The sequence below is a fragment of the Petaurus breviceps genome, unplaced genomic scaffold, assembly GCF_028583685.1.
Source record: "Petaurus breviceps papuanus isolate PSGF00001 unplaced genomic scaffold, PetGlider_PUasm1.0 186, whole genome shotgun sequence".
In the NCBI taxonomy this organism is placed as follows: domain Eukaryota; kingdom Metazoa; phylum Chordata; class Mammalia; order Diprotodontia; family Petauridae; genus Petaurus; species Petaurus breviceps.
In genome coordinates this window covers 52124184-52140319 of record NW_027185798.1, presented here as the reverse complement: position 1 = coordinate 52140319, position 16136 = coordinate 52124184, and positions in this window count along the sequence as shown.

Here is a 16136-nt window from a genome sequence, read left to right as displayed (position 1 = left end):
ACATATACACACACGTACATGATATACACATACATGTATGCATGCAGATATATAAACAGAGACAAATATACATACCGTGTTTCCCCGATAATAAGACCTATCCCAAAAATAAGCCCTCCCCTTACTGTGTAAGATTCCTCTAAAATAAGCCCTCCCCTGAAAATAAGCCCTATTGAGATTGCTACTGTAGTGAAGGTGATCCCCTGCGCTACACGCTACATTACGGTACGCTCTGTATGCACCGTCCCCCCCCAGGTGAAACACACGCCGCGCTCCAAGCTGCATCCAATCAGAGCTGCAGCAGGGAGCACGTCATCCTGTTCTTCCCCAGTGATTTGCTTGCTGGCGCCATTGAGAGCAGTGCCGCGGAGGAGAGCTGAGGCAGGACAACATAAGCCCTCCCCTGAAAATAAGCTCTCTGGTGTTTTTCTTTCCAAAAAATTTAATAAGACAGTGTCTTATTATCGGGGAAACACGGTATGTGTGTGTATATATGTGTGTATAAAACATAGTATAGTATAAAGTATATAGTATAAAACACTATGATATAATACGATATGTTGCAAAAATGTAAAACCCAACAAATTTGGAGGATATAACGACTGTGATCAATGCAATGACTGCTCAATTTAGAACATGCTATTCATTATAGGGACATACATATTTACAAGGAAGAAATATATACATGTATGTATATATTAATGCATGTTCAGATGTATATATCTCTTATGTAGTATAGCTTTATTTTACCTTTAAAAAGGGAGGTGAAGGCAATGCTACTTTTGTGAAATATATATTTCCTTTCATATGAATTAACAATATTATTATTTTACTTAAGTATTTACTTGTTGCAAGAGACCTCATATGAATTTGAAGTACTCTGTAAATGAATGTAAAGTAAAAATAAAACTTTTGAGGAAAAAAAAAACTATTCAGGCATGTAACAAAGGAATTTCCTGATGACTTAACATTTGAAAGCAATATCTACTGAAGTTCCTTCCAAGTCTGAGAACCTGTGACATCTTTGGGTTGTTGAAATGAAACATTGATCTGATAATCACTCACATATTCCATGTGTATGTATTAAACGACTTCTTTGATACAGAGACAAGAGTTAATCATTTCTAGTTCTTGAGAAGCCTACAATCAGCCTTGGTAAACATCACCTCCATGAAGAATTGTATACAAGACACAAAATAAAACAACACGATGAGGCACATGCATAGCTTCTCAAGAGAACAGGAAAGACCTCATAAAAAAAGGTGTTATGTGTTTTGAGCTTTGATGAAAACCAGGGATTTTAAAAGAGGAGGTATAGAAGGAAAGAGGTTAATGATTTGCTTAGTTGTGGTCCTTGCCTCACCACTTTTTTCTTCTGTGACATCTATTTTGGGCTGCTTTAGGATTAAGTATATATCACTATAAGACAGGCTCTCATTTTTAAAGACATAGAATCAAATGAAAGGCTTGGGAAGGCATGGCACTAAGGCACAGGAAGCATTATGGTCTGAATGCAAGATTTCCAATGATAAAAGTACACATTAGCCACAATTTTAAAAATACATGCATTTGAACAAGCTAAAATATTTCAAGATCACTGTGGTTTTAACAACAAAGTATTTTTTTTAGCTATAGCATAGTTCCAGAATAAACACTGATTAAATGATTGCTGAGTTAAAGTTTAATCAAAATGATTAGTATTTTAAGAACTCATTTTTATTGATTTATTTTTCCATTCAAGCAATAAAGATGCCAATAGATATTTTTATTTCTCATTTGGTGCTTCCATTTGTAGAAGACAGAACAAAACAAACAAAAAGATTAAAACTCCTCAAGTCCAATACAGCCGTAAAGTCGACAAACATCCTGATTGTTCTTGATACATTTTCATTTACACGTTTTCTTTTGGTTAACCATGAGTATACACAGCAAACAAACCTTTCCTCATGTTTTAATGTTTTTCTATGAAAGCTGTAAAATGGAATTACCAGCAATGTTTCTTTCTATATGTCTCAGAAGAACACAGTAAAATATCCTTTTGGGAGTAAGTAACCTTTATCCTTCCTCTTCATTGAGTATCTCAGGCAGGGAGACTTCTTCAAGAGAACCCCAAGAGTATCACACAGTCTCACTTTAGGATGAGAACAGACTTTTGACACACTGAAAATTACCTCTTAAAAGAATATGAGAGGGCATGGGGGAGGAGTTATGCAGTGCTGTGAAAGCTGTTCTCTAACTCTGTACTCCCTGCCTCTATTTCTCATTTCAGTGTATTTCTGAGAATAGCCAGGTTGTTCACATTCTATCATCAAAGTATTGAGATTACTGTATTCAAGATGCTCTTGGTTCTACTCACTTCATTTTACACCAGTTTATGCAAATATCCCCAGGTTTTTGGGAAACCATCCTGCTCTTCTTTTGTTATAGCACAGTAGTAGTTGATCTCAGTAATATACCACAGCTTGTTCAGCCATTCCCCAATTGATGGGCTTCCCTTCGATTTCTATTTCTTAGTCCCCTCAAAAAGATGTGATATAAATATTTTTGTACATAAAAGACCCTTTTCCTTTTTCTTTGATATCTTTGGGATACAGACTTAGCAGTAGTTATTGCGAATCAAAGAGTATGCACAGTTTTGCAGCTATAGTTTGGGCACCGTTCCAAGTTGCTCTCCAGAATGGTTGGATCTGTTTATGAATCTACCAACAGTGAATTAGTATTCTGATTTTCCCATATCCCTTCCAACATTAGTTATTTTCCTTTTCTGTCATATTAGTTAATCTGATAGGTATGATGTGGTACCTTAACATTGTTTGAATTTTCATTTCTCTAATTAATAGTCATTTAGATAATTTTTTCATATAACTGTAGATAGCTTTAATTTTTTTTCAGAAAACTGCCTTTTCTTATCCTTTGCACATTTATTAATTTGAGAATGATTTTATCTTCTTATAAATTTGACTCAATTCTCTATATAATTGAGAAATAAAGCTTTTATCAGAGAAACTTGGTGTATTTACCTAGTTTCCTTCTTTCCTTCTAATCTTAGCTGCCTTGTTTGTTTTTGTACAAAATCCTTTTGATAATAGGTAATCAAAATTATCCATTTAAAAATTCTATAATGCTATCTCCTGTCATAAATTCTTCACACATGCACACACACACATACACACCTAAAAAGGTAAAGTAAATGATCTTCACTAATATGCTTATATCTCCATTTATTTCTAAATCATGTACCCATTTTGACCTTATCTTATTATACAATGTGAGATAATGGCCTATAGTTTCCGCCAAGCTACTTTCACAGTGTTGCCAGCAATTTTTTAAAATAGTGAATTATTTTCCCCTAAACTTGGGTCTTTGGGTTTATTAAACATCAGATTTCTTAGAGCCATTTACTGTTTTATATTGTGTACTGAATGTATTCCACTCGTTCACCACTCTGTTTCTTAACCAGGACCTGATTGTTTTGATGACTACCACTTTATAATATAATATGAGATCTAGTGCTGCTAGGCCACCTTCACATTTTTTTCCTCATTGGTTCCCATGATGTTCTTGACCTTTTGTTCTTCCAGAATAATTTTGTGGTTATGTTTTTTTTCCTAACACTACAAAATTAAATTTTGGTGGTTTGGTATGGCACTGAAGAAGTAAATTAATGTAGGTAGATTTGTCATTTTCATTATACTGACTGAGCCTACCCTTGATCAATTAATATTTCTACAGTTGTTCAGATCTGTGCTCATTTCTATGGAAAGTGTTTTATAATTGTGTTCATACAATCCCTGGTTTTGTTTTATTTTTTTGGTTGTTTGTTTCTTTGTTTTTTGGCATGTAGACTTACAAGTATTTTATATTGTCTGTAGTTATTTTAAATTGAATTTCTCTTTCTATCTCTTTTTATTAGACTTTGCTGATAATGATTATGTTTCTTGAATATCAGGGCAGTTTTCCATGATATTTTATTTTATTTTATATCTAGGCCCTTTCTTTGATCATGGAATTCAGATTTTCCAATACATCTTAAGTTATCTCTCCTAAATCTATTTTCCAGGTCACTTGTTTTTCCAGTGAGATATTTCAAATTTTTTTTCATTCTTTTTACTTTGTTTCATTATTTCTTGTTGTTTGATGTAGTCTTTAGCTTCTACTTGCCCATTTCTAATTTTTAAGGGAATTTTCTACAATGAGCTTTTGTATCCCTTTTATCATTTGACCAATTCTGTTTTTTTTTTAAGGTGATAAAATTGTCATTATTTTTGTGCCTTTTTTTTTTACTAACCTGTTAATCCTCTTCATAAAGTTTTTTGCATCACTCTCATTTTTTTTTCACAATTTTTCCTCTACCACTCTTATTTGATTTTTAAAATATATTTTTTAACTCTTCTGGGATTTCTTTTTTTGCTTCTACCCAATTCATGTTTTCCTTTGAAACTTTTTATGTAGCTCCTTTTATTTCATTGCCTTCTTTGGGTTTGGCATTGATTTTCCCTCTTTCTACAACAACTTTCTAAGGTCAGATTCTTTTATTTATTTATTTATTGAAATAGTATTTTTTCCAGGTATATGTATAAAGAATTTTTAGTGTTAATTTTGATTTAAGATTTTTGAGCCACAAATTTTTCTCCCTCCTTATCTCCTGTCTTTCTATGAATGGTAAGCAATTTGAAATAGGTTGTATACGTGCAATCATGTAAAACATGATGTCTGTCTAACATTATATATCAGTTGGGAATATCAGTTGAGAAATAACCATTGTGAGAGAAGAAACAGACAAAATAGAAAAGCAAACATGAAAAAATAAAGTTAGTAAAAAAAGTATGCTTCAATCACATTCAAACTCTGTCAGTTCTTTTTCTAGATGTGGGTAGCATTTTCCATCATGAGTCCTCCATAATTGTCTCTGATCATTTGATTTGGCATTCATAGTTAATAATCACACAATGTTGTTGTTACTGTGTGCAGTGTTTTCCTGGTTCTGGTCATTTCATTTTATGTCCATTCAAATAAGTCTTTCCTGGGTTTTCTGAAATCTCCCAGCTCATTATTTTTTATTGCACAATAGTATTAATATACTGTACTGAGAGAGTGGAGTCAGTGGTGTCTGTTGCTGCTGTAGTCTGTAGGTGTCCTATGTGGTACTGAGCCAGGGTTCCAGTGTTGATGTCTATCATGTGATGAGGCCCATAGGGGGCACCTGCTTTGTCATCTGTTTACCTAAGGGTACACTGAAGCACTTAGTAGTTCTAGCTTTGTCAGCTGCCTGTTCACCTGGCTGTGCTGTTTTATTGTTGTTTTGAAGTGAATATGGGAGAGTGATTTCCTGCTTATTCTGAAATCTTGATTTCCAGAAATCTTTGTTGATATTGCTTGCTCCCCTCTTCCATCCCCCTGGATTTCTTGAATTTTAAATTTATTTGTATGTTGGATTTTCTTCAGGGAGTAGAAGGGGCACTGTACCAAACTTCAGTTTTTTTTTGTCCTGCTATTTTCAGAGCTAGTTCTGGGTATCTGAAAGTCTTCAATTTCTTCAAGGATGCATGCTCCAAGGATGGGTGAATTCTCTGTTTACCTGGCCTGTACTCTGACCCAAGAGCATCCACCATCACACCCCTCAGGACTAGAACTATGACCATTGTTCAGCTATTCTGTAGTCTAGAGGATTCTAAACTTATTTGGCTTATGATCTCCCTTAAAAAAAAAATTACTCAGCACCTCCCTGGAAATCTACTTTCTTTAATCCTTTAACATATGTACACACACATACATATATACATGTATGTATATATGTTTGTATTTAAAGGTCACATCTTAAATTTAATAATTTATTGTAAATTTATGAGTTTTTCTGGCACAGAAATCTTGATGATGCAATATTGCATTATGTAACCATATAGTATCATATTATTTTATTATTATTATTTTTTTGAGCGGGAGTTGAGCACAGTTGGGGTTAAGTGACTTGCTCAAGGTCACACAAGCTGGTTTTTTTTGTCTTAAGTGTCTGAGGCCAGATTTGAACTCAGGTCCTCCTGACTCCAGGGCTGGTGCTCTATTCATTATACCACCTAGCTGCCCCCATATAGTATCATATTGTAATAAAGTCATTACACACACATATCCTTGTTGATGCATGCTGGATTTTCCAACAATGTGTGACACACTGTAATGGCAAGAAACAGGTACTTAGCACCATGTTTCAGTTAAGCCTTGCCCTTAATTATATCAAGACTTTGTTAAGAAACAGAACTTGTGAAACCCATGGTGGGAGGAAATTACTGATGCAACAGGAAGGGGTAGAAGAGGGAGGAGCTTATGACCATATATAAGGAGAAGCCCATGCTGGAGAGAGCAGAACTGAGAAGGGGAACAATTGTGCAGGCCAGCGGTCTATTTCTGTGTTGATTTTTGTTTGTGATACTTTGTACAGAAGCCCTGGGATCTTACTGGAAGCCCTGAAAGAGAATTTTCTTGTTGTCTGTTTACAGAAGTCCTGGAGGAGGGTTTCAGAGGTCCTGGGACTGTACTGGTAATGTGTGTTGAGTTCTCAGATCTTGTTAGTGGGTCTCTGTTGATTTCACAGGCAGATAGTGAATTGATGATGGTGCTGGCAATGTGAATGAATGTTATTGTGTCTCTGTTAAGATTTGTCTTCCCAGAAACAGAAATTGCAAAGGACTTGAGGCGGACTGGACACTGAGCTTCAATATGGAACTGGATGAGGAGCTGGACAAGGAGTTAAAAGCTGCCTACTTTTAAATCCAGGTGACAGTTGGGTAAATTCAGGCAAAAGCTGGACTCATGGAAGAGGAACCATAGAATCTGAGTGCTAGCCTTGAGTCAAGATGAAAAGACCTCTCTTTGGATACTTAGTACTGACTGAGGAGATCATGATTTATTGTGGCCTAGGGGTGGGAGAACTTTGTACTCTTGCACCTTATACCTTGTCCTTCCTAAGGACAATTGAGTCAAGGATGATTGGAAACTAATCTCCAATCAAGTAGAAAGAAGACTTTTTTGACTGAGATTAAGGCAGTGTGGCCTAGGGGTGGAGAACTTTGACCTTTGTACTTTATGTCCCTTAAGGATGCTTGCTCCTTAAGGATGATTGAGTTAAGAACTTAATGAATGATATCTTTTGTTTAATACCATGTGGCCACTTTGATGACAACTATGTGTCCCCTTAATGATGAGTTGTTATGGTATAACATTGTGAATGCTGTACTTTGGTTTCTGTGAATCTTTTGCTTTAATTTACTGCTGAATAGAGAGTTCACTATACTATGTGATCAGAACCTTAGAGCTATTCACAGCAGCAGTCTTCTGCAAAGCTGCTTGTGCTTGGATTTATGCACACTCACCTGCCAACACTTATTTGTTAAGACCTCTTGACAGACTTGACCACTGCTCAGTTATAACTTGCATTTTGTGTTTATATTTGCAAAATAATTTAATCCCTATGACTTTAACTCTGTTACACAACAGATGAAAAATGAACAAATGGATTTTAGAAGTTTTCTTCTCTAATTTCTTTATGCTTCAACTACCCCTTTATTTTTTATTCAGTGCCCCTCAATTTCACCCAAGGCTACTACCACCCCTGACCATTCTACCCTCCCCCAGGGGGCAGTATCACACCCTATAGGAACCTCTACATATACCTCTAAGGCCAGGGCACTGGTCTTCCTTTTCACCTTGTGACCACAACTTGGATCTGTGTATGAACAGTGCAACACAGTCCTACGTTGAGTCCCAGCAAAGGGTCCCTTGCACTCTCCTGAGCACTTATCTGACCCACTTACTATCTGTGTATTGAAAGCTCCTGTAGTTGTTGCCCTCTTGATGCAGGTACCCCCAATGTGGTACCTGGGCTGCCTGTACCATCCCCTCAACCACCACCCAGGTAAGACAGACCTTTCCTATTAACCTTCTAAGTTTTCATGGAATATTCCTTCACTTTGACCTTTTTGTTGGTTCTGCCTCTTTAGAATTCTATTTGAGGAATTATTTCAAAGTTTTTGGAGAGGAATTTGGGGAATTTTAAGTGAGTTCCTATTACTCTAACATCTTGTTTTTTGTTTACATTCAGTAATTTAAAAAGAGAACAGAGGGGAGGACATAATTTGTTAGAATTAACAACATTCCATATGCAATTATACTTTTTAATTAACTGTAAAGCAGGGGGCAAGTATAGGTTATTGAGTCAATAAACAAGATTCTACAGCATTACCTAGACCAATGGAACATTGTTTTACCATATAATAAAAATTGATTACTCAACTTGATTTGTGTTCCTGGAAAAGGAGGCTCAGCCTATTTTTTAACCAGGATGTTAGTTCTAGGATCCTGGTATAAGATATTTACAGCTGTTCATCTGCTAAGGACCTCCAAAAGATTGGACTAATTTAAAATTCCCATTTTAGTTACATTCTAACTTTCCTTTTTTTAACTTATTTATTTATTTTTTGTTTTCAGTAGTAATTTCCACAAGATTTTGAGTTACAAATTTTTCTCCCAGTCTTTCCCCTACCCTCACAACAAAACAGCCTATTGAATACCCCTTTCCCTAATCTGTTCTCTCTTATATCCTCCCCCATGTGCACCCCCCCACACCTTTATAGTAAGGCAAGATAGATTGCTATACCTTGGTACCTGTAAATCAAATTTATTTAATACACAAACGTGTATTTTAAAAAAAAACTACATATATTTATGTATATATATGTATAAAAGCAGTTTTTTTAATGTATTAAAAATTTCATTAAAATTTAGTGCATTAAAAAAGCTGCATATATATATAAAACCAGTTTGTTTGTTTGCTCGGCTCCCAGCTTGGTGCGATATCCCCTTCCTGCCAGCCTGTCGGGCTACCTTCAGCGAGAGATTTGTTTCTGTCACTTTGTGGGTTCTGTAGCTTTAAATTTTGTTTAGTCATTTTTTACATATATTGGAGGATTCGGAAGGAGGAGCCATGGGGAAGTCCTGTTTCTACTTTACCATCTTTGCTCCGCCCCCTATATTCTGAGTTTCTGGAATGTTTTTCTTTTCCTTCTTTTCTCTGACAAATCATATAACTTCTGTGAAACTATTCTGTCCTTTGTAAAATAAAGGGACTCTAAAATCACTTCCTTCTCTAGGCCTATATTTTTAGGACATGTTTTTTCTCTTGTTGTTCTATCTCTGCCTTTGGTAGTTACTCTTCCTCTTCTTCTTCCTCCTCCTACTAAAATGATGAGGAGACTGGAGAACATACCATAAAGGAACTGGTTGAATGGAAATGATAGCTATTTTCAGGTATTTGAATTGTGGAGATATATAAAAGAATAATGAGACTTTGTCAGCATGTGTGAGATTACGCAGAACTAAGAAAAAAAGATAAAAGTTGAAAACATAGTAGCCTTTAGTTGTATGTACTGAAACATTAAACATTAGTGATATATAATGATGGAATTATAATTGTAGAAGGCATGTATAAGTGTAAAGATAATGAAATTTGAAGATCTCTTTGTATTGGAAAGCTAACAGGTACTTAGCACATAGTGTCAAGCTAATTATATCAAGCCTCTGTTAAATTTACAGAAAGTATGAACCCCGGTTTCTCACATAATAGGAAGGGGTTGAACAGGGAGGAGCTAATACCTATATAAGGAAGAGTACAAGCTGTACAGTCAGAATTTCCCGGGGTAATCATCGTGGAGGCAGAACAGCTTTGAGAGAGAGAGAGAGAGAGAGAGAGAGAGAGAGAGAGAGAGAGAATTTTTCTTAGCGAACATCTGGCCTGCTACTGTTGGCCTGAACTGAGAACTGAGAAGAGAAATAAGGATTGAGAACTGACACAGAACTCAGACTTGTGTTGGCAAAACTCGAACTTGGGGTGGCGAAATTTCCAAGGGTCATCTGGAGCTGCCTAAGACAGAGGAAGTATGACTGTGGTGCCAGTACTTTGTATAAATGTTTTGGTGACTTTGTTTAATGTTTGTGAATGTTATTGTGGCTTTGTTAAGCCTTGTCTTCCCAGAAACAGAGACTGTGAGAGTTGAGGTAGATTGGACATTGTGGGCTCCAATGTGGAGCATAGGAAGCTGCAGAAGGAACTGGGAGCTGTCAGCCTTTGAACCCAGGTGATAGTTTGGTGGATTCTGCTAGGAGCTACCTGCCTCCAGTCAAGATGAAAAGACTACTCCGTGGATACTGAGTAGTGACTGATGAAATTGTAATTTACTTGTGACCTAGGGGTGGATGGCTTTTGTACTTTCCACTACCCCATAAGAGGGCACTGAGTAATAACTGTTGAAGTTGTAACTTAATTGCACCCATGGATGGAGGACTTTTACTTTTGTACTTTGTGTCCCTTAAGGAGGCAAGCCTCCTTAAGGATGATTGAATGATTAAATTACTAAATGATTGAATTACTGAATGATTGTACTTTGTTAAAACTATGTGACCACTTTGGTGAAAACTATGTGGCCAATTTAGTGATAAATTGTTGAGTTGTGACATTGTAAATGCTGTGATTTTGATTTTTTTTTGTGTGATAAGTTGTAACATTGTGAATGCTGTACCTTGATTTTCTGTGAATGTTTTGCTGACTTGTTATTGAATAAATAGAGTTTGCTATACTATGTAATCAGAAACTTGAAAGCTGTTCACAGCAGCAGTCCTCTGGAAAGCTGCTTGTGCTTGGCTTTACAATAGGCTGCTTCAAGTGGTAGTAGGGTCCACATCACTAAAGCTCTTAAAGCAGAAGTTGATTGGTCCCTTTTAGGCCACTTTAGGATATCATAGATTTGGATGCATAAGGAACCTCTGAGGCTATCTCATGCAATCCCATCTTTTTAATTATAATAGTGAGGTCATTAAAGGTGATTAGTACCATTGGCAGAAAAGATACTCTGGTTTAGCACAGTACCTGGCACAAGGTAGGCATTGGATTAGGTAGCCTTCAATTTCAAAATGTGTGCAGAACCACCATCTCCATATTCCTTGGATAGTCAGCATGAGATTATGGTTTCCTTTTTGTCATTGCTTGCATAGCATCCTCATGTAGGAACTCTAAGAACCTTTGAACCAGCAAAGAGTGAATAATGGGGAAAGGGAGGAGAAGTAATATGAGGCTAGTCTTGTTGAAGATTTTAGCAATTTACTATACTCCCTTCTAACATTTAAATTTGCTTATTCATGAGGCAGGCATTACCTAAGGCTAATGGTCTGGAATTTTCTGATTTAATCTTCTCTGCTACTGGGGACATTGTAAAATTATTAATAAATCAAGTCTTGTTAAAATTCCCTATCTTTTTAGTTTCAGCCTCCAGTCAGAAGGCAGCCTAACATTTTGGGTACGGATTTGAAATTCTATAAAAAATACTCCTGAATACCACCAATTATTCACTGACTCTCTTTTGTAGCCCCTCACCCCACCCCATTTGGAAATAAGACTTACTCAATCAAAAAGAGTTAGAATAATTAGTATTATGTAGATTGTCTTCTGGGTGGATAGAGGAGGGACAGCAAAGAAAGAGAATTTGGAATTGTAAAATTTTTAACAAGGAATATTAAAGAAAAAATAGAATTGATTTAAATTTTTAAAAGAGCAAGCCAATTTAAAATTGCTAATCAAATCATGAATTAGGAGCAGAAGTAAAAAATGAAACAGAAGTTTTGGGGAGTCAGTCTGCTAATTCAGGTACATTAAAGGGATAGTAAAGAATTTTAAAAGTGTGTCACTACCTTTGTCATTCTCCTAGGATGAAATAGTTCAGACTTCCTGGTCTTTTCCTGCCACAATTTTCTTCAGTCTCCCAGAAATTAAATGCAACAGCCATAGGCCCAAGGCATATTGACTTAATCCATTCTCTTGCTTTTTTGACTTCATTCACATCTCATACCCAGCATATCTCCCTCCCCAAAAATGAAGGACAAAAATTGGAACTCTCTTATTGAGCTGCTATCATTGTGCACGTAATAGACTCACACCCTGAAAAAAAAGGAAGGATTCTGGTTTGTATTTTCCAGTAGCTCACACTGCTAATAACTAAAGAACTCATTTCCCTGCAAGGACTGGCTCACAAAAATCTCTATAAACACACAAGGAGACTAAAGTCCAGTTATTTTAAATGGCTTGCTTATGGTTATTTGAATAGTAAAATGTAGTGCCTAGTATGCTTTCTCCTTTGTATCCCTGCTTCACTCACACACCCACACACACCCACACTTTCCAAAGAGTATGCAGTGTCAAAGACAATGAGTGTGGGAATCCTGGGCAGTGTTAAACAGTATTAGTACAAATCAAATGATCAAAATAATTGAGAATGTGTAGTGAGAATACATTTTATTACATTAAAGAGATAGTGAGAATAACTTTTTCATTTAGCATAATTGACTCCATTTTGTTTTACGCCTCCATTTTGTGAATCAGTTGTCTTAAATAATTAATCTTTTTTATCAAGATGTAGTATGGTGTGATGTAGTAAATAATATTATACGTTCTTAAACAACTGAAAAAAATGTGAACCACCAGAATAGAGATAGATCACCAATAGAAAAAAAGTATTAACCACATATATGCATATAGAAATACACATATATACATGCACGTACATATACTATATATATATACACACACACATTACATAGACATTTTGTCAGTAGCTTATATAATGAACTGCCAATCAAATTATGAGATAAACAAAATAAGAACACTCATAGCTAGAATTATAAAAAATCAATGGAGGTCCTAGGCATTAACCTACTCTTAAATCTCTATTGGCATTGACTGCTTTATTTCTCTGTATTTGAGAATCAGACATCCATTATTTACTTCAGGGCAGTTCTGATTAACTGAGACAAACTAGATAATGACCTCAATGAAAGGAGCAGAGAGGGAACTTTGTTGTGAGTGATGGGATTGAAGATGCATACCAGAACCTCTAAAACTTATTTTGGTGTTTTGTTCTTAAAGGAAGCTGATATTATTTTAACATATTGATTAATAAAGTTTGATTGCATTCATTGAGGTTAATTCTCTTTGGTGTTTCAAACAGCATTTCTAAGGTACATGCTGAAAGTGTGCAAGAGTTAGGGGCATAGTGCCACTGTGATCTTGAAAATCCAGAAAAAAAGTTTTCATCCTTCTCTTCATACCAGAGAAGAAATATGAAATATTATGATATTAAAAGATAAGATGCATTGATTATACAATACTATACATATATTTTATGCATTTCTAAATTTCTAAACTTTTCCTTTGTTTTCTTCTGGCCTTCATGTGTTGTCTGCAGCTTCCTCAAAACTCCCCCAAAATTCTCATTTAATTTCTTAGTCCAACCTACAATATGTTGAAACCATGATAGGGAAGGGGAAAGTTGTGATGTAGAGGGGTTATCTGTGTACATATATACTCCTGGGGGTTAAACCAAGATGGTAGATTATAGGCAGCAACCCAGCTGAATGCTGTCAACATTTCCCTCTAGTCAAAGTTAATATAACTCCTCAAATAGAATTTTGGAGCAGTTGAAGAAAAGGTCAGAGTGAGACATTATTTTTTCAGCCTAAGAAAATTTAGGTGGTCAGCAGAGAGGTCTGTGACACCAGGGTGGGTGCCAACCCGGAACACAGCAGCAGTTGTGGGCCTTGGAGGTAGCTGCAACTTTGGGAGTTCTTAGTTCAGAAAAGGTAAGGGGTAGGACAACTGGTTTAAAAGTTATGACAGGGGATGCACTGCTGACACTGAGTTTAGGTGGCACTGATTGGTAGCTCCATTGCCCACAAGCAGTTTCTGGGAGAAGAGGAACTCTTGAGTTCAGTCACAAGGGAGCAGGCACTCTGGAAAAATTTCCAAAACAGAAAGGAGCACTAGCACCTGGTGGCTACAGGTGCCCTTCCTGGGTAATGACCAGAATGCAGTCCAAGAGAGAGCAGTGATCACACCTCTCTTCAAATCATACCACCTTGAAAGCACTGAAAACTTGCATACTTACAGATTTAGTTCTAAAATAACTGCACAGAAATCCTTGAGGCTGAGGACAGTGCCTCCCCATACACAAATAAGCAGAGTTAAGCCTTAGCATAAAGTTAAAAGTTAAGAAATAAGCTGGAAACATAAGTAAAGAACAACAACAAAACAGAACATTAGAGCTAAATTATAAAACTATCAGGTCACAGAAAAAATACTGCAAGTGGCCAGAAAGAAACAATTCAAATGTCAGTGAGCCACAATGAGGATTACACAAGACTTAGCAGCTGCAACAGTAAAGGATGAAAAGTCATGGAACATAATATTCTGGAAGGCAAAGGACTATAACCAAGAATCATCTACCTGGTGAATTTAAGTATTCTCTCTTTCTCTCTCTGTCTCTCTGTCTTTCTCTGTTTCTCTCTCTCTCTCTCTCTCTCTCTCTCTCTCTCTCTCTCTCTCTCTTTCTCTCTATGTATGTATATATGCACCAAGTGGTATAGCATTCAAATTCTTAAAGAAATTAAGTGAGTTACAGTTTTGTGACCAAACAAGAGATAGTGAGCATAATGAAATGAAAAAAAAAATTGATAATTAGAAGGAAAGTAGAAAACTGGGAAACAGTCTTTACAGCGTGTCTCTGATAAAGGCCTAATTTCTCAAATATATAGAGAACTGAATTTATAAGAATACAAGTCATTAAATAGGTGGTTTTCAGATGAAGAATTCAAAGCTATCTATAGTCACATGAAGAAATGCTCTAAATAAGTTTTGATTAGAGAAATATAGATTTAAACAACTCTGAGCTACCACCTCACACCTATCAGATTAGCTAATATGAAAAAAAAGGAAAATGATAAATGTTGGAGAGGATGTGGGGAAAACTGGGAACACTGAAACACTGTTGGTGCAGTTATGAGTTGATCCAACCATTTTGGAGAGCATTTTGCAACTATTCCCAAATGACAACGAAATTGTGCATACAATCCAGCAATACCATTGCTAGGTCTATATCCCAAAAAGATCACAAAAAAGGGAAAAGGACCTATATGTGCAAAAATGTTTATAGCAGCCCATTTCTTGGTGGCAAAAAATAAGAAATTGAAGGGATGCATCTCTATTGGGGAATGACTGTGGTATACGAATGCAACAAAATGCTGTTGTGCCATAAGATATGAACAGGCAGATTTCAGAAAAACCTAGAAATATTTGTACAGACTGATGTAAAGTGAAATGAATAGAACCATGAAAACATTCTACATGGTATCAACAACGTTGTGTGATGATCAACTAAGAATGGTTCAGTTTTTCTCAGCAACACAGTGATTCAAGACAGGTACAAAGGACTCATAAAGGAAAATGCTACCCACATCCAGATAAAGAACTGATGGACTCTGAATGCAGAACAAAGCATGCTTTTTTTACCCTATATTTTTTTTCCTTTTGGTCTGTTTCTTCTTTTAAAACTGTGACTAATATGGAAATATATTCTACGTAATAGTACATGTATAACTTATATCAGATTGCCTACCATTTTATAAAGAGGGGAGCAGAGGGAGGGAGAAAATTTGGAACTCATAATCTTATAAAAATGAATGCTAAAAATTGTCTCTACATGTAATTGGGAAAAAATAAAGTGCTATTAAAATAAAAGTGAAAAAAATATTAGTGACTTGAGTGACTTTCTTTACTTTTATATTTGTATCCTTAGACTTAATATAATTAATATAATATGTTGACATATATTGGACATTTAATGAATATTTGTCATCTAGCCATTAATTCAGTCAGTCATTACTTGATAGAATTACAAGAGTCATTGTTTGGGTGAAGATTTGTCACATCACCAATAACCTTTAAAAGTCTTAGAAGCACTTTGTATATTATGGAGTCACTATTTCCAGAGAGTTTGGGGTACAGTTGAGATGCATACAACAAGGACCATCTTCTATAGCATGTAACACTTTCTCTATTGTTACTTTCTATAGAGACACAGATATACAGAGGGGCAGCATTCTAAGAAGTAAGTCTTTTTAAGAAGTGAAACCTCTTTCAGCAGAGAAGAAAGCTAACTGTTGACCTAAGAGATAATGAGCCTGCCTGTTGGGAGGTGACTGTTGAGAGGAGAATGCTCAAGGGGTTCATCAGAATGATCCAATCCTAAGAGACCCTGTACCTA